Raw genomic sequence first — 19,736 nt, forward strand, 5'->3', positions numbered from 1 at the left:
CCGTCGCCCCTCCCCGGCCGAGTTCGGTGCCCGCAGACGTGGGGGGGGGTTGAGCCCCGGTTCGTTTCGAAGCCGGAGCCGCTGATGTAAAAGGTGCGCCAGTCCAGCCGAGCCCGGATCGCTCGCCCCCCGGCTCCCTCCCTCCCTTCAGCGGCGGTTCCTCTGCCCCGAACCGGAGCGGCTGGGAAGGCAACGCGAACTCTGGAACCAGGTCCCCCACCCCCCGAATTTGCGAGGGGGGGGCAGTTCGTCCCATGCGGGCGCCGCCGAATGAATGCCCTACCTTGCCTGGAGTCCGGGTCGGGTCCAGGTCCGAGTCGGTGCCGGGGAGCCGTGCGGGAGTCAGCTCTTGGACAGGTCGGCGGTGCTCGTTTCACTCATCGCCTCGGTCGCACCCGGACTGGTCTGTGCACCGGCCGAGAGCACATGGTGCAGCGTTGGGTGGGGGACTGACCTGCTTCCCCCCGGTCCCGTGCCAGGTTAGAAGGGGCCGGGCCAACCTGGCAAAGGCTCTGGGTGGGCGGGGGCTGGGACGGAACCTCGCAGGACTTTTCCATCCCCGTCCCCCGTGCGCTGGGGAGGAGCCCGGGCAGTGGCTGGACATGTCCCCCCATAGTCACGAGGCAACGGAGGGGGGGCTCAACCCCATCAGACCCAGTGGAGAGGGGGCTCAACCCCATCAGACCCAGTGGAGAGGGGGCTCAACTCCATCAGACCCAGTGGAGAGGGTCTCAACCCCATCAGACCCAGTGGAGGGGGCTCAACCCCATCAGACCCAGTGGAGGGGGGGCTCAACTCCATCAGACCCAGTGGAGAGGGTCTCAACCCCATCAGACCCAATGGAGGGGGCTCAACCCCATCAGACCCAGTGGAGGGGAGCTCAACCCCATCAGACCCAGTGGAGGGGAGCTCAACCCCATCAGACCCAGTGGAGAGGGGGCTCAACTCCATCAGACCCTGTGGAGAGGGTCTCAACCCCATCAGACCCAGTGGAGGGGGCTCAACCCCATCAGACCCAGTGGAGGGGGGCTCAACTCCATCAGACCCAGTGGAGAGGGTCTCAACCCCATCAGACCCAGTGGAGGGGAGCTCAACCCCATCAGACCCAGTGGAGGGGAGCTCAACCCCAGCAGACCCAGTGGAGAGGGGGCTCAACTCCATCAGACCCAGTGGAGGGGAGCTGAACCCCATCAGACCCAGTGGAGGGGGCTCAACCCCATCAGACCCAGTGGAGGGGAGCTCAACCCCATCAGACCCAGTGGAGGGGAGCTCAACCCCATCAGGCCCAGTGGAGAGGGGGCTCAACTCCATCAGACCCAGTGGAGAGGGTCTCAACCCCATCAGACCCATTGGAGGGGGCTCAACCCCATCAGACCCAGTGGAGGGGGGGCTCAACTCCATCAGACCCAGTGGAGAGGGTCTCAACCCCATCAGACCCAGTGGAGGGGGCTCAACCCCATCAGACCCAGTGCAGGGGAGCTTAACCCCATCAGACCCAGTGGAGGGGAGCTCAACCCCATCAGACCCAGTGGAGAGGGGTCTCAACTCCATCAGACCCAGTGGAGAGGGTCTCAACCCCATCAGACCAAGTGGAGGGGGCTCAACCCCATCAGACCCAGTGGAGGGGGGGGATCAACTCCATCAGACCCAGTGGAGAGGGTCTCAACCCCATCAGACCCAGTGGAGGGGAGCTCAACCCCATCAGACCCAGTGGAGAGGGGGCTCAACCCCTTCAGACCCAGCCCGTCCTGCTCAAAGTCTGCTGGAACATTTCTGCCAGTCGTCGCGATCAGCAACACTTGGACTTCACAGGGCTATCGGGAAAGGATGGGGCTTCATTCCCCGGAGCTGAGGGGCCATCATGGTCAAGTGGGTGGCCATTCCATTTTCCCGAGGGGAGATTTCCCAAGCTGGAGGACATGGGTTTATGGGGGGTGGGGTGGGGAAAGGGGCTGGTGGGACAAGTTTTTCCCTCAGCTGGTGGACCGCTTCTGGAGCAAATCTGCCTGAGAAAATTGGTTCAATTCCCACATTCACAAGACATGGTTTAGGAGAATTAGACCATAAAACTATGCACCACAGGAGCAGAACTAGGCTGTTCAGCCCCTCGAGTCTGTCCTCCCATTTGACCATGAGCTGATCCATTTTCCCCATTCACCCCCATTGCCCCGCCTTCTCCCCATCACCTTTAATTCCCTGGCCAATCAAAAACCTATCAATCTCACCCAAGGACCCAGCCTCCATAACTGCCTGTGGCAACAAATTCCACAGATTCACCTCCTTCTGGCCAAAGAAATGAGCAGAAACCCTTCAGTCCTGAAGTTGTGCCCTCTTGTCCGAGACTCTCCCACCCTGGGAAACAACCTTTCAATGTCTCCTATGTCCATACCTTTCAACATTCAAAATGTTTCAATGAGATCCCCCCTCATTCTCCTAAATTCCAATGAGTACAGGCCAAGAGCTGTCAAACACTCTTCATATGATAACCCTTTCATTCAAAAAAATAATCCTAGTGAACCTCCTCTGAACCCTTTCGAATGTCAGCTCATTCTTTCCTCAGGTAGTCCAGAATATCAACTTGGTTAGCATAGACTAGTTGGGCTGAATGGCCTGTTTCTTCCTTTATGAATCTAGTGTTCTGGTGCCACCCAAGTCCTGGGTCTGAGGCCAAACCTGACATGCCTTTAGAGAGACACTCTCTTCATTAAACAGATCGGAAGCCTCCAGTCTGATTGGACAGTGTTTGCCCACTTCCTGATCAGCAACAAGTCCTTCACAGGAGAAAAGGACTCATCCACTTCCTGTTCCCTGTAGTATCCTTTTGTCCCCTTCCCCTGCCCTCCCCCAGACCTCTGCTAATTATGACCCAATTATTTATCCAGTTCCCTTTAGAAAAGATCCAATTAAATCTGCATCAATCACCCTCCCAAGGAAGGTGTCCCAGCTCGCAGCGCCTCTGTGTCTGAAACAAATCTCAGTGCCTCCCTGGCCCTTTTACCAATGATCTTAACTCTGTGTCCTCTGGTGACTTGGCTGCCCGCCAATCGTGATGTTTTCCTGCACACAGGGAGATAACGATAAATTCTGAGCTTTAAGCACTTCATCTCGCTCTACTCCTTGCCCGATTGTACTGTCAGCTCTGAGCAAGAAGGAGGCATGGGGCAGGTTTAAGCAGCTCAGGTTAAGTGGTGACCTGGAGGAGTTTCAGGAACCAAGGAACAAGCTATAAAGGGAAATCAGGAGGGAAAAAGAGAGCAGGAGGTATTTATGCCGATAACATTAAAGATGATCCCCAGAGATTTTATATATTTTAAAGGAAAAATGGGAACCGGAGAACAAATGAGATCTCTCAGGAATCAATGCAGTCAACTCTGTGAGGAGCCACAGGAGATGGGTAAGGTCTTCAACGAGTACTTATCCTATGTTTTTACCATGGGGAAAGACATGAGGACTGGGGAACTTGGGACAGTCAGCATTACAATCGAGGAGGCGCTGAAGATCCTGATGTGTACGAAGGTCGGCAGTTCTCCGAGGCCTGATCCAATAATATCCAAGGGAACTGTGGGAAGGAAATTGCAGGCATCCTGACTGAGATTTGTGACATGTCATTAAGTACAGGTGAGGTGCCCGAAGACTGGAGGGGGGGGCAAATGTTGTTTCTCCATTCAAGAAGGCCTGCAGGGAAACTGCAGGCCACCAAGCCTAATATTTGTGTCTGTAAGTTCTGAGGGAGAAAATGTTCATGTATTTGGATGGACAAGGGCTGATTAGTGATAGTCTGCTCAGTTTTGTAACTGAAAGGTCATATCTCATAAATCTCATTTTTGAAGCCGTAACCAAGAAGTTTGTAAAGAGCAGAGTTGTAGACTTTGTACATATGGATTTCAGTGAGGCGTTCATTAAGGTCCCACATAATAGGCCGCTCTGGAAGGATAGACTGTTTGGGATCCAAAGTGAGACAACGGAATGGATAGAAAATTGACTTCATGGTAGAAATTGGTACAGAATCTTGATTGGTTGGTCAGGTGGCCAAAGGTTGGTCAGGTGACCAGAGGAGTGGTTGATGAGACTTAACACAGAGAAATGTTGAGGTGTTGCATTTTGAGTGGCCTAATGTGGGTCGGAGCCACACAGTGAATGGTAGGGATCTGGGGGAGTGTTGTGGAGCAGAGGGATCTGGGGGAGTGCTGTAGAGCAGAGAGATCTGGGGAATGTTGTGGAGCAGAGGGATCTGGGGGAGTGTTGAGGAGCAGAGGGATCTGGGGGAGTGTTGAGGAGCAGAGGGATCTGGGGAATGTTGTGGAGCAGAGGGATCTGGGGGAGTGTTGAGGAGCAGAGGGATCTGGGGAATGTTGTGGAGCAGAGGGATCTGGGGGAGTGTTGAGGAGCAGAGGGATCTGGGGAATGTTGTAGAGCAGAGGGATCTGGGGAAGTGTTGTGGAGCAGAGGGAACTGGGGGAGTGTTGTGGAGCAGAGGGATCTGGGGGAGTGTTGTGGAGCAGAGGGATCTGGGGGAGTGTTGTAGAACAGAGGGATCTAGGGCGTATTGTAGAGCTGAGGGATTGAGGAATACAGGTGCATGGTACCTTGAAAGTGGCATCACAGATAGTAAGAATGGTCAAAGAGGCCTTCGGCACATTGGCCTTGAGTATAGACATTGGGAAGTCATGTTCCAGTTGTACAAGAAGTTGATGAGGCCCCATTTGGAGGATTGATCTCAATTTTGGTCACTGTGTGGCAGGAACGATGTTCTGAAGCTGGAGACGGTGCAGAAAAGATTTATAAGGATGTTGCCAGGACTCGAAGGGCCTGAGCAACAGGGAGAGGTTGAGCGGGCTGGGGCTTTATTCCTTGGAGCACAGGAGGGTGAAGGTGGTCTCACAGAGGGGTACAGAATCATGAGGAGAATATCTCAGGTGAACGGAGAGAGTCTTTTGCCTAGGGTAAGGAAATCAGTAACCAGAGGACATAGGTTTAAGGTGAGAGGGGGCAGAGATTTAACAGAAACCTGAGAGGTAACCTTTTTAAAAAACAGAGGGTGGTGGGTGTGTGAAACAGGCTGCGGGAGAAGGTGGTTGAGGCAGGGATTATTGCAATGCTGAAGAAACATTCAGAAGGCTACATGAATAGGATAGGTTTAGAAGATTATTGGCTAAACACCGATAGATGAGGCAAGTGTGGGTGGAACATTATAGTCAGCATAGCTAGGATGGGCCAAAGGGCCTATTTCCACTGCTTCCCACTCTTCATTATCTTCTTTTTTACCTTATGATCTCGTGTCTCTCATTTTGCTAATCCCTATGCTTTCCAACATACTTCTGGTCTCCCTCTATCTGTCTCTCCACCTCATACCAACTTCTGAGACTGTCTCCCCCGCCTGTCAACAACTTCTACAGGTGCACGATCAAGAGGAGACTTGCTGGATGTATCACCGTATGAGACGTGATGAGACAGGAGCTGCTCTGCTCAGGATCAGAAGAAGCTGCAGAAAGCTCAGAACATCGCACAAACTTCCCTCTCCTCTGTGGACACCATCAACATCTCCAACTGCCTAGTAAAGGGAGCTGACGTACTGAAGGACCCATCACTTCCCATCGGGGAAAAGACTTCAGAATCACAGAACAATACAGCACAGAAAAACAGGCCCTTTGTCCCTTCCATTCTGTGTTGAACCATTATTTTGCCTAGTCCCACTGACCTGCACCCATTCATAGCCCTCCATACCTCTCCCATCCATTCTTCTTCATCAAATTCTTCTTCAGTGTTAAAATTGAGCTGACATTCAACTGGCAGCTCATTCCACATTCCCACCACTCCCTGTATGAAAAAAATTCCCTTTTCACTTTTAACCAATGTTCTCTGGTTTGTATCTCACCTGCCCTCAGTGGAATAAGCCAACCTACATTTATTCTGTCTATCCCCCTCATAATTTTAAATACCTCTATTAAATTTCCCCTCATTCCTCTGTGCTTTCGGGAATAAAGTCTTAACCTGTATAACCTTTCCCTGTAAATCAGTTCCTCAAGTCTCAGTAACATCCTAGTAAATCTTCTTTGCGCTCTTTCAATGAGTGTGAAATCACACACCAACAGACTTAAAGACAGTTTCTTCCCCGCAGCTATCAGGCTCCTGAATGAACCCCACAACAATGCTTACATGGTGCAAACAGGTCTTCCTTTTCATTGTAATCTTGTGCTCCTTATTGTGCTCTTTACACATCTGTATGAATGTTAGAAATAGCCTGTTATCTGCCGCAGAAGAAGTGTTCTCACTACTTTTTTGTGAAAAATAGGCAAATTGATGTCCTTTATAACCTTGCCCCTCCCCCAGCTTCTTCCCAATTCATACATATAAAATCACCTGTTTCTCCTGATAAAGGGCCTTCACCCAACATCTTGACTGATCATTTCTACCCCTGGATGCTGCCTGATCCATTGTTCCTCCTGGCTGCTCCACACCCACCCATTGGATCCATCCTGCTCTCAATAATCCTAGACCATGCCATTTTAAACCAGCTGCAAGAAACTGCATCAAAGCCCAGAGAGAGTTGCCTTTCACCTGCTTCGTTAGCATTTTTTATATCATTGCTACCTCCTTTTCAATAGTGTGCAGTTAAATGTTATCCACGGTGCCTTCCAATTGGAAGGTTTTGAATGTACCCACTGAAAGAAAGAAGACTAAACAATTAAAGACAGTTAAATGTCAAGGCACACTCAAAACCACCTCCCTAAATCCATCCATCCCCAGATCAATGTCTCTGACTGTTCCAATCCCTATCCTCTCTAATTCACCCAATGCAGTAATAATCTGGTTCCATTCAAGACAAGACTTGTGTCTATGATTAGGAAAGTGCCCATTCACAAGTGAGCAAAGCTCTCCATTGCAACATTATCTGGCTACTGTGCTCTTGTAAATTACTGAGTGACATCACCCAAAAGAGTTAACACATACTCCCATCAAAGGGAAACATGAAACATTGCACACAGTAGAATGTTTGATGCCACGATGTTGTACTGACCTGTGCAAATCATTTCCACATCAACAATCCCTCCGTGTACCAGCCTCCATTCTGGCAATGTATTCCAGGCACCCACCACTGTCTCGATGCAAAGGCTATCTCTGACACCTTCGGTTGAAACAAAACATACCCGGCTAAATGAAGACTAACAAATTATATCCAAGAGATACTTAATGGGTCAGGCAGCATCTGCAGAAAGAGAAAAACATTGTCAATATTTCAAGAGAATGACCTTCCATCGAGAATTAGATTAAAATGTTGCCTTTGTGCATCTGAACCCATCTATAACACTGGACAAGGAAGATTTTGCTTCCTGAACTTTTTGGGGGGTATTTTATGGATTTTGGGCTGTCGATTATGAAAATCGTCCCATTGTTGTTCATTTTTTGTAAGATGGTTTATAGAAATGTTCGCCCTGTGACGCTGCACAAAACATCTAATTTCATGACTTGTTCATGAATTAAATTCTGATTCAAGTGCATGCCCGGTATGCTGAGCCAGCTTTAGGGGAGGGGCTGCCTTGGTGTTCTGCCTGATCTGTGAACAGTCACCTAGCCTGGGCCCGGGAAATTTCAGGAGATAGCAGACCCTTGCATGGCCAAGATAGTGCCTTCAGTCCTGCTCTTCGGTTCATTGTCATTCAATGTCACAGGGTGGGCTACTTCCTGTAACTGCAAAAGCCCCTGTGGACCTGTTTGTGCAATCTGTGAGAGTTTAGCCCCAGCTGAGATTGTGGTACTACTGTATCCATGCACAAAGGTAAAGTCACAACTTTTCTTTGGAACAAAAACATAAATTGATCCAAGTCCCATGCACTTAACATTTTTCATTTTTAAATTTGGACATTCAGCGCAGTCCCAGCCCTTCTAGCCTGTGAGTCCACGCTTGACTAATTCACTGACAATCCCTCGTATGTTTCGAACAGTGAGAGGAAACTGCAGCACCCGGAGGAAACCCACACAGCTATGGGGGGAAACGTTCCAACTCCTTACAGAGAGCAAGGGGTTCTTTTTGAACATTAAATTACACATGAATTCATTTGCCAAAAGCATTTAATGAATATGGTATATGTGCCAATCGATAACTCAGGCTGTGCTGAAATGTCTGTGCAATATCTTTTAATTTGTACATTTTCTCGAATTGACATTGAAGCCCCCAATCAGGCCACTATTCGACCTTTCAATATATTCTGCCCTCTCAACTTATCACTTGTCTGTAACTTCAAAAGGTCAAATGATTAAAACTCAGAACACCTCTAAATGTGATATTCGGTTCCATCCTGTGGGCTGTTCAGGGGGTTCTCAGCTCCCCTGCTAACTTATTACTCATTTTTGGTTCATGCCTCATTAGGAAAAAATAAAGGATAGTGCCGCCTGAATACAGGAGTTTCCCCATGAACCAGGTCCGATCTCGACAGGAGCAGTTCATTGGAGTTATTCGCCCTCTACTGGAGTCACTGGAGACTCACGTAACCAGAGATGGGAATAAAAACACCAAAGAACATTTAGTTTGTAGAAATGAGGCATTGGTTTGTTTTTAGTTTTAAACTATTGTTTCTTCCCCCTGAGCTTACAATCCTATGTGAGACTGAGCCCAGAGTCTGTTGAGAGAGAGGATGGGACATAACTAGAACCAGGGCCTGTCCATGAAAGATCCAAGTCACGTCAGGTTTATTGTTATCTGATTGTACAAGTGCAACCCGGACAAACAGCGTTCTCTGGTCCTCGGTGTAAAAAATGCAGACGCACAACCGGACACATCACTCATACAGACAAACAATGCATATGCAGGACAAGTATTAATCTATACAAATAAATAAATAAATATTGTTCAATGAATATGAGAGTCTCGGAGGGTGAGTGTCAGCAGTTCCTTTGGTCGTTCAGCATTCTCACTGTCTGTGGGAAGAAGCTGTTCCTCAGCCTGGTGGTGCTGGCTCAGGGGTGGTCCACGGAGAAGGATTTAGTGATATCAACATCCATGAGGGGTAGTCCATGGGGAAGGATTGAGTGATAACCACAGCCATGAGGGGTAGTCCATGGGGAAGGATCCAGCGATGTCCACATCCTTGAGGGATGATCTATGGACAACAATCCAGTGATGTCCTCATCTCCGATGAATTGTCCATAGCTAAGGATCCAGTGCTGTCCACATCCCATGAATGAATGACAAAAACATCTGACACATTTCTTTGTCTTAAACTGGGAGATGGTTGTGAAAATGGCTGGGTTTTTGGAAGAGTTAAGTTTGTGAGCCCTGCTCCATGCTTGTGTCAGTCACACAATGTGAGCTAACCATTATCAATATCTACATTGTCCGAGGAATCATTAAAAACTAGCCCTACGACATGTTACTGCCTTCACAGTTCAACCAGCTGGGTAGGGAACAAGTGGGAGAATTGGGAGGTCAAAGAAGGAAGTGTACTGTATACATTGCAAGAATTTGGAACAAGTTTCCAGGAGTTTAGCACAACTTGCTTCGTTTTGATTGAATTCTATTAAGTGTAGAAACTTGCCAACTAAGTAAATAAACCCTCTGATTACTCAACTATATCTCTTGTCTTTTCCTCCATGTGGCTTTTCACAGTTGTCTCCAGAAATACAAGAATTTAGCTTAGTGTTATTGCTTACAAATGTGGTATTTGCCAAGTTTCTCCACATTACCATATATTTGAAAAAAATTCAGTTTAAATTCTGCTAATATATTCAAACATTCCTTACAATTTAAAAAAAAATGAATATTCCTCCACAAACTGCTATTACTTCAAATGAAGTGTTGTGCAATTATTTACAATACTTTTTAAAAAATTTTCCTCAGTTTTTTTCCTGGTTGCGAAAATTCAAGATCCCAGAGCTTTGCTGTAATAGAATTTTGAGATGAAGTTAACTGAACGTGAAGGGACCAGGGGCTGGCAGCAGGGTTCAAAAGCAAACCCTTTTACCAGTTCTCTGAGCTACAAGGATGACATCTGTAGCTGTAAACTGAAGTCAGTGTTTCACAAACCAGTCCCTTATGTTTGAGGGAACTCACCTTTCACCCCTCAGCGAAAGTCCTTCCATTTCCTCTTTGTAGTGAGATCATAAATTCATTCTTTTCACTAACTTATGAATTTACAACCATCAGAAACTTTTCTCCCCTCTCTTTCCCTAATTGTTTGGCCAGCAGCACAAACTCAGCATGGTGCATCAAGAATGGGGATATGAGAGGGTTTGCAGACTCTAAGGCAGTTGGTTCGCAACCTTTTTCGCTCCAAGGTCCACCTGGCTTCCACCTACCATGCCATGGACCACTGGAGGCAATGACTGAGCAACACTGACAAATCAAAGGCAGCTCTGTAAGAAACACATAAAGTATTTTCACATTTTAAAGAACAAAAAACACTGCAGCATTTTCTGATACTACATTTAAATATTAACAAAACAGCTAAAAACAAGAATTCAAGCCCATTTCTTTGTTATGTGTTTTGTTTTTCAAACAAAAGCGTAATTATGCTATTTCTCAGTGTCCATTTTAACAAACTGCTTGTATTGAGAGACAGCCTGATAACTTCACTGACCTCAGGGGCAGATTGCTGGCTCCCCTACCCAAGGATACCTCAGAGAACCAAAATGTGACTTCAGACCCACCCTGACCTCACTCAGTGAGTTGGGAAATCTCTGTGGAATTATGTTGTGGCCCATGGCCCACCAGTTGGGAACCACCGCTCCATGGGAAGATGGCAACATATGCACATGAAACCCTGATTCGGAGGAAGGTGAGGTACCAGCGGGGTCTGGACCAAACTGCCCCAGAGGTGGGAAAAAGCCGCCCAGCGGTTTCGTCAGGTGACACTTATACAATCGGATGTTAATAAACTCCTCCCACTTCACTTTTTAAATGCAAAGTATTGCATGTAAAATTCTGAGAGATGTAGAGAGGGTAGAGAGCCAGTGTCTGTTTCCCATGGTAGAGGAGTTTAAAACTCTGAGGATATCGGAGGGGTAAAGCTCTCACACAGAGAGTTCTTGGCATCTGGAATGAGCTACCACAGCTACCACAAAATAGAGCAGGAACAGGAACAATATTAGCGAGGTACCTGAAGAGGGCACAGAGGAATATGGAATAAGTGAAGGTAATTGGGAGAGGGATTGATAGGAAAGTCGAGTCAAGTTCATTGTCATCTGATTGGACAAGTACAACCTGGAAAAACTGTGTTTTCCCGTCCTCGGTGCAAAACACACAGACACACAACCAGACATAATACATCTATGACAAACAATACATATGCAGGACAAGTATTCATACGTACACATAAAACTATAAATGTTGTTTCATGAATATGAGAGTCTCGGAGGGTGATTGTGAGCAGTTCCCTTGGTCGTTCACCATTCTCACTGCCTGTGGGAAAAAGCTGTACCTCAGCCTGGTGGAGCTGGCTCTGATCCTCCTGTATCTCTTCCCCGACAGGAGCAGCTGCAAGATGCTGTGTGCAGGGTGGAAGAGGTCCTCAATGATTTGGCGTACCCTCTTCAGGCAATGATCCCAGTGGATCACGTCAAATGGTGGGGGGTGAGGGGGGTGGTGGGGGAGACTCCAGTCATCTTCTCTGTTACTCATATTCCTGTGGATTGAACTCTGATCTATTTCTCTGCAACAACTGTACCACCCTGTGATGCAGCCGAGATGGGCTGAAAACTGATGATGCTGAAGAACTGCAATTCCATGCTGAAGTACACTTATAATGAATGCTCCTGTGGCAGAACCAAAAGGAGAGAGAGATTGATCTGTGGAAGATGAGCTGCATAGGGATCCATGGATTTCCTTTTACAGAAGCCAGGGCAAGTTGCTGCCAACAGACAGTCAATCTTTGCTGGCCCTAGCATCAGTGGTGATCATGAAGGTTTGGTGGGTGCAGCTGGCGTCTGGAATGGAATTACCAAGTGCCTTAGCCGCATTACCCATTGTGTCCCTCTTGCCTCTGGCCCAATGTAGGAATGGGGTTGGGGAAGCAGGTGATCCTTCCCATGGCCTTCTTTGTGAAGTTTTCACTGAGTTGCTTCCTCATCTCTTCCTTTAAAAAGATGTCAGGCTCCGTGAAGCACGGTCACCGTAAGGTGTACACTTTCTCACCTGAAGCCTTCATTTAAAGTCACGTCAACATGGGATTGGAATAAACTGACTTGCTTTCTTAGTTTCAGAATCAGAATTTATTGTCATGAACATGTCGCAAAATTTGTTGCTTTGCAGCAGCGTCACGGGGCAGTAAATCACATGTCAAAAATAAATCAATGTGCAAGAAAATGGGAGAAAGTGAGGTCGTGTCCAGAAATCTGATGGTGGAGAAGAAGAACCTGTTTCCCTGTCACTGGGTGCTCATCTTCTGGCTCCTGTACCTCCTTCCTGATGGTAGCAGAGTGAAAAGGACATGGCCTGGGTGGTGGAGGTCCTTGAGGGTAGAGGCTGCTTTCTTAAGACATCATTTCTTGTAAATGTTGCTGAGTAAAGACTGGTGCTTGTGATGTGGCAGGCTGAGTTAACAACCTTCTGGAGTTTGTTCTTGTCCTGAGCATTGACACCTCTGTACCAGATGGTGATGCATCCAGGCAGGTTCACAGAAGTGGAAAGATATGACCAGTTGGGCTGTTATTATAACAGGGCTCTTAACATCCTCACGTTCATTCAAATGGTCCTTTCCTCTCTGGAGCCAATGCAAATCCAAGGGGGATGGGTCTGCCATGAAATTGTTTGGCAAGTCTCAGCCGTTTCCTTCTTGGCGTGGATCCAACTGCTCAACTCCGCAATAAATAGGCAGTCCCCTTCCACTCCATGCTCAAGTTACTGTCATCAGCCTTTGTGTCTGCACATCAAAGACATATCATATTCCTCTCTGTTTAATGAGTGCACTAACCCAGTGAAGGGTTAAGCATTTATAACAAATTTTTATTCCCAGAATGAACATCACCTGGTCATTGAGTCCAAATCCATGCAGCCCTTCAGCCAGTACTAGCTCCACATAAGTCCCTTTCCCTTGTTTTTTTTTCTTCCCTTTGAGAACTGAGCCAGCTTTTCTCTGAAAGCCACAGCTGAATTTGCTTCCTCTGACCTTGCAGGCAGTGAATTTCACATGATAATTGCTAACTGATTGAAATCGACTCCCCACGGCACCCTGGTCCCTGCCAGTCAGCTATTGTGGGTCATCCAAAGCTCAGCTCTTCCAGCAATGGAAACTGCCTCACATTCTATTTGTTTGATCCATCAGGGAAATCTTCCATCGAATTACCTCCCTTTCTTCTCCATTGAATAAGATCTGCAGGGTATGCACTTCACTGAAACGCCTCATCCAATTTGAGTAGATCTTTTCCATAACTTTCTAGGCTCTGTGAGGTATTTTACAGTGGCACAACTAACAGAACCTGCTCTCTCACCTCTCCGAGGCATGTCTGTGTGGAGTCTGAACATTCTCTCTGACTGTGTAGATTTCATATTTCAGGATTCAGATTTATTGCCAGAGTGCATACATGACATCACATACAACCCTGAGATTTATTTTCCTGCCAGCAAGGTAGATTTATCCTTTATTGGCAGTTCCAAAAATACCAACTTAATGTACAGAAGGGAACAAATAAAGAAATGTAAACACATTGACTGTGCAATACAGAAAGAAAAAAAATCTATTAAATGCAAAGTCAGAGTCCTTGAATGATAGAGTTTGTAGTTGGTGAAGGGAGAGCTTTCCTCTCAGGTTCTGAGGATGAGCGGGTTGGTAGATCACTGGGTCTGTGTAAACTGTGTAGGGGAGGAGTGGAATTTGGGCAGAGTTGATGGGAGAAGAGAGTGGGAATAGTGTAAACGGGCAGTGAAAGGTCAGCAGGTGCCTGTTCTTCAATCTTCTCCATGTTGCCCTGCCCAGCACCGATGTGACCAAGGAGCAATTATACGTGTCCCAGAGAAGCTTGATTTATGACTTCATTTATAAAACTTAATTCAGGAATAAGTTTTTAAAAACATTAACGTGAATCAGGGAGCAGGAGAGGATGTTCCACCCTTACTTTCTCCATCATTCATCAAGATCAGGGCTGATCCTCCACCTCAGCCATTTCCTTGCACATTTACCACATTGATCAATACTTCCAACAGGGTGATGTCTATCACTCTCCATCTGATAGATCATTGAACATTCAAGCACAGTACAGGCCCTTCAGCCCACGATGATGTCCAATCTAAACATAACCTATAAAAATCTCAAACTTTTCGACCCCCTAACCCTCTATTTTCCTTCCATCTCCGGTCTAAGAGTCTCTTAAATGCCCCTAATGTTCCAGCTTGCACACCACACCTGGCAAGGCAGTCCAGGCACCCACAAATCTGTGTAAAAAACGTTCCCATGAAGTCTCTCCTAAACTTCGCTCCCTTCATTTGGTGTTTGCTATTCCTGCCCTGGGAAACAGAAGCTGGCTGTCCACCCTATCTATGGCTCTCGTACGTAATCCTGTAGACCTCCATTCAGCCACCTCTCATCCTTCTTTGCTCCAAACAGAAAAGTCCAGGCTCTGCTAACCTTGCCTTGTGAGATATATTTTCCAAACCAGGAAACATCCTCTCTATCCTCTCCATAGACTCCACATTCTTCCTGAAATCAGGTGACCAGAACTGAACATAATATTCTAAGTGTGGCCTCACCAGAGATTTATAGAGCTGCAACATCACCTCATGACTCCTGAACTCAATCTCCCAACTATTAAAGCCCACCATCCTATCGGCCTTCTTAGCTACCCTACATACCTGTGCATCAACCCTGAAAGATCAATGGATTTGGATCTCAAGGTTCCTCTGTTCTCCTACAGTGTTAAGTATCTGACCATTAACCATGTACTCTGCCTTCAAGTTTGACCTTCCAAAATGCATCACTGATTGTAAATTAACTCAGTGACTGAGCCCCCACTGCCCTGCAGAGTGGAGAGCATTAAATATTCAGCAATGTCTGAGTGAAGTGTTCACACTGTTTCACTCTGTCTGAGAGTGTGACCCCTGTATGAAGAGTCACCATCCACCCTGTCAGAATGCATCAAATCTCAACAAGAAACGAATACTTTCTCCAATCCATCATTATCCCCTGAACATATGAATCCTGCAAGATTCCATACATGATTCAACTGTGGTTCTATGTTCAACAGCTCTTGGACTGTACATCTTGGAGTTCAGAAGAATGAGGGGGGAACCTCATAGAAGCATTTCAAATGTTGAAAGGCCTGGGCAGAGTAGACGTGGCAAATTTGTTTCTCACGGTAGGGGAGTCTAGGTCAAGGGGGCACAACTTCAGGATTGAAGGGCTTCTATTTAAAGCAGAGATGTGGAGGCATTTCTTTAGCTGGAGGGCGGTGAATCTTTGGAATTTTATACCTCAGGTGGCTGTGGAGGGCAGGTCATTGGGTGTATTTAAGGCAGAGATTGATAGGTATCAAAGGTTTTAGGGAGAAGGCAGAGGAGTTGGGCTGAGTGGGAGAATGGGCCCGCTCATATTGGAATGGCTGAGCAGACTCGATGCATCGAAAGGCCTGCTTCTGCTCCTATATCTTGTGGTCTTATGGTTTTTGGTACCATCAACAATACTTCCCTGCTTTTCAATTTGATTCCTTTGTAAATTAATCATTGAATAAACTTTGATAATTTTTCTTCCTTGAGAAGCATGCAACAACTAATTTCTTTTGAGAGTCCTGACCATTGAAAACAAATCTAATTTTTAAGCATCAAGTGTCATGGGTTTAAGTTATGACTTTCTCTTCAAAACTACAATTGCACTTTTGACCCATGTCCCAAACCAGAGAGGCTAGAAAGTCAAACAAGGAGAAAAACCACTTTCCAAAACCTCAATAGTAAATTCAAATATGCAAAGACTGATTGTTCACTGACATTTTTGTACATTTTTCAACAGTAAACATAGCTACCAGAAGAGAGCCTGGAGAGTGTTATGAAGTGTATTGAAGCAGTTCTTTTTGATGCTTTTTGGTTGGATCTGTCAACAACATAGAATGACTGCCCACTTCACACAGATCGAATATTCTGGTGCTTAGATACAGTGTTTGAACGAAACCAGTAATAGCTGGATAATGGTGGTGAAATTAAACTTGACTTCCTTGCTCATTAGTGCCTACAGCTGAGTTACTGAAACAAATGAAGCAAAGAACCATTTTAACAAACCATTATATCCGAGCATTCGGCAGTGGTTCCCTGAGCTTCACCCACTGTGCAAGGAAATGTTTAACCCAGGCACTTACCCCCCAAAGTGCAGCTTGTCTACACATCTCAACTCTGCTCAAGGCCAGCACACCACACGTCCTCCTCCTCTGGCTCCCCTCCACTGCCCCCTTTCATCCCCCTCCACTCCCCAATCCCTCTCCCCCTCCCTGCCCACTCCACTGCACCCTCCACTCCTCCCTCCACTCTCCCCTCTATTGCCCCTCCACTCCATCCCTCCCCCTTCTCTGTCTCCTCCACTCCACTCCCCTTCCACTCCCCCTCTCCTCCCCTTCCACTCCCCCTCCACTCCCCCTCCACTCCCCCTCCACTCCTCCATTTCCCCCTCCACTCCATCCCTCCCCCTTCTCTGTCTCCTCCATTCTACTTCCCTTCCACTCCCCCTCCAAACTCCCATTCTCCCTCCACTGCCCCTCCACTTCCCTTCCTCTCTCTTTCCACTCCCCCTCCCCTTCTCTGTCTCCTCCACACCACTCCCCCTCCACTGCCACCTCCACTCCCATTCCATTGCCCCTCCACTCCCCCTCCAATCCACCCCTCCTCCTTCTGTCTCCCCCACTCCACTCCCCTTCCACTGCCCCTCCACTCCCCCTCCTCTCCCCCTGTCCACTGTAGGCCAGATGTTCTTCCAGTATCTTTCTGAGGAAACCTGAACCTGGATCTGCACGCTAGCCAGGGGAGCAGGATCCTTGCAACTACCTTGTCAAACCCTGGTAGAATTTTGTGTGCCTCCTTCTTCAATTGTTCACCTAATATCTCCTCAAAGAACAAGTTCCCTGCCCAAGGAATCAAACGACTTCTTGAGGTTCTGAAAAAGAAAGGGAGTGGGTCATCTGTGGGCAAAGAGGGGCACGGCTAAATCACACGAGATCAGAAATCCTCAGCCCAACTACAAAAGGCAACGGCACCAATATGTTTTTTTTTAATTTTTTATTTTTCACACCATAAATCACATTAACCATGGTACACACTTTTTCCTTTTCACACATATACAGTGCCATTTTCTCCCCCCTCCTCCCTCCTCCCATCCCACCCTCCCTACCTCCCCCCTCCCATCCATTTAAGGTATAAAATCTAGGATACATTAAACCAGTCAGACAATGTTGTCATTCAATAAAAATACACCAGAAATTCCACTGAGTCCATTCTTTTCATTTCCTTTTCCTTCTGTTAACTTAGGTAGTGATTGTCCCCGGTAGGTTTTCGCTATTGTGTTTAATGTAAGGCTCCCATATTTGTTCGAATATTTCAATATTATTTCTTAAACTATATGTTATTTTTTCTAATGGAATACATTTATTCATTTCTAAATACCATTGTTGTATTTTCAAATTATCTTCCAATTTCCAGGTTGACATAATACATTTTTTTGCTACGGCTAGGGCTATCTTAACAAATCTTTTTCGTGCATCCTCCAAATCAATTCCAAATTCTTTGTTTTTTATGTTACTTAGGAGGAAGATCTCTGGATTCTTTGGTATATTATTTTCTGTTATTTTATTTAATATCTGATTTAGATCTTCCCAAAATTTTTCTACTTTCTCACATGTCCAGATTGCATGAATTGTTGTTCCCATTTCTTTTTTACATCGAAAACATCTATCAGATACTGTTGGGTCCCATTTATTTAACTTTTGAGGTGTAATGTATAGCCTGTGTATCCAGTTATATTGTATCATACGTAACCTCGTATTTATTGTATTTCTCATCGTTCCAGAGCATAACTTCTCCCATGTTTCCTTTTTTATCTTTATATTTAAATCTTGTTCCCATTTTTGTTTAGTTTTACCATTTGTTTCCTCATTCTCCTTTTCTTGCAGTTTAATATACATATTTGTTATAAATCTTTTGATTATCATTGTATCTGTAATCACATATTCAAAGTTACTTCCCTCTGGCAAACTCAAACTGCTTCCTAATTTATCCTTCAAGTAGGATCTCAACTGGTAATATGCCAGCGCTGTATCTTGAGTTATATTGTATTTATTTTTCATTTGTTCAAAGGATAAGAATCTATTTCCTGAAAAACAATTTTCTATTCTTTTAATCCCTTTTTTCTCCCATTCTCTAAAGGAAAGGTTATCTATTGTAAAAGGGATTAGCTGATTTTGCGTCAGTATTAGTTTTGGTAATTGGTAATTTGTTTTATTTCTTTCTACATGAATCTTCTTCCAAATATTGAGTAGATGATGTAATACTGGAGAACTTCTATGTTGTGCACCAATATGTTTAAGGAGAAGTAACAGTTTTCTATTTATTTATAAATTGATTGTGATTTGGTCTGAATCTTCCTGGTTCATTTAAATTTTAGACATACAGCACGTTTACAGACCCTTCCAGCCTATGATCCTTGCCGCCCAATTACACCCAATTAATCTACAACCCCCGTAAGTTTCGAACAGTGGGAGGAAACCGGAGCCCCTGAGGAAAACCCATGCAGACACAGGGAGAACGTACAAACTCCATCCAGACAATGAGAGATTTGAACCAGGACACTGGCACTGTAACAGCGTGGCAATAACTGCTACGCTAACCATTTAGTCTTCCTGTACTTACAACAGCAACCTCATGGGAGGAACTCTAACAAAGAGGTTAGGGAGACGAGATTGGGTACTTTCCTGGTTTCGGCACTCTATTTTTCCAGAAGGATGTGAGAGAGTTTAGCTGGAAGTGGTTGGTTGGAGGATAACACAGTGATCTCATCCAGTTGTCATCTGAGTGAAAGAGATATTTAATCACAGAAGTTTATTTGGATCTTTCCCTGTTTCCCAGAGGAAGTGGTGGGATCCACGGACATACTGTGACTCGAAGGAGACTCTCTTTTGCTTCTCTTTCTCTCGGTGGTGAGCACATTGGGCTGGTGCTGTAGGGAACTAATTTTGTGCATGATGTACATGACAATAAATGAACCAGAACCTGACTTGAACCTCTGCTTGATTTCCATGAAGGAGCCCTCATCGCAAAGAAAGAATTACTAAGCTCTCCCACGTCAGACCAATTTGTTGTGACATGCATTACTCTCAGCTGGCTTGGCTCCAATGGGGAACATTTCTTATTCATGATGTACACCAGGTCAAAGCAATTAAACCACCAACACTGCTAATGGATGCCAAGTGAAGATCCTCTGAGTGCTCAGAGTGATCGAGTGAAGTGTCATTCATCAGTCCAGTAATGGAGTTAGACGGGATCAACTCTTGGTGTGTTATAAAGCTGCCCATGAGGAGCAGAATATAGGGCATTGCAGTACAGTGCAGGCCCTTTGTTGGACTGACCTATATAAACCTACTTAACAACGTAACCCTTCCCAATCTCTGGCACTGTCTGTGTGGCAGTGGAATATTCTTTCAGTGATCTCATGGACTTCCCCTAGATGCTCCAGTTTTCTCTGGGTTAATTGGCTGCTGTAAATTTTCCCACCAGATCATGGTGGGCGAAGTCTGGAATCCTGTGATGGAGGGGTTGATGTGTGGAGAATTGCATGGAA

At 46.1% G+C, this 19,736-nt stretch overlaps 1 protein-coding gene and 1 long non-coding RNA gene across 2 annotated transcripts in view; both read right to left on the reverse strand.

The window, feature by feature from the left end:
• sema3d (sema domain, immunoglobulin domain (Ig), short basic domain, secreted, (semaphorin) 3D) overlaps nt 1-687 on the reverse strand; it is a 188,730-nt gene extending 188,043 nt beyond the window's left edge. Inside the window, exon 1 of the mRNA XM_069909344.1 lies at nt 284-687. The gene's annotated coding sequence lies outside the window, so the exon portion shown is untranslated. The remainder of the gene's footprint in view (nt 1-283) is intronic.
• A 12,789-nt stretch (nt 688-13,476) lies between these two features.
• LOC138748908 (uncharacterized) overlaps nt 13,477-19,736 on the reverse strand; it is a 74,701-nt gene continuing 68,441 nt past the window's right edge. Inside the window, exons 6-7 of the long non-coding RNA XR_011348315.1 lie at nt 16,952-17,060; nt 13,477-16,159 (exon numbers count right to left, since the gene is read on the reverse strand). This is a non-coding gene — a long non-coding RNA (uncharacterized lncRNA). The remainder of the gene's footprint in view (nt 16,160-16,951; nt 17,061-19,736) is intronic.

This window comes from Narcine bancroftii, chromosome 13 (assembly GCF_036971445.1).
Source record: "Narcine bancroftii isolate sNarBan1 chromosome 13, sNarBan1.hap1, whole genome shotgun sequence".
Taxonomy (NCBI): domain Eukaryota; kingdom Metazoa; phylum Chordata; class Chondrichthyes; order Torpediniformes; family Narcinidae; genus Narcine; species Narcine bancroftii.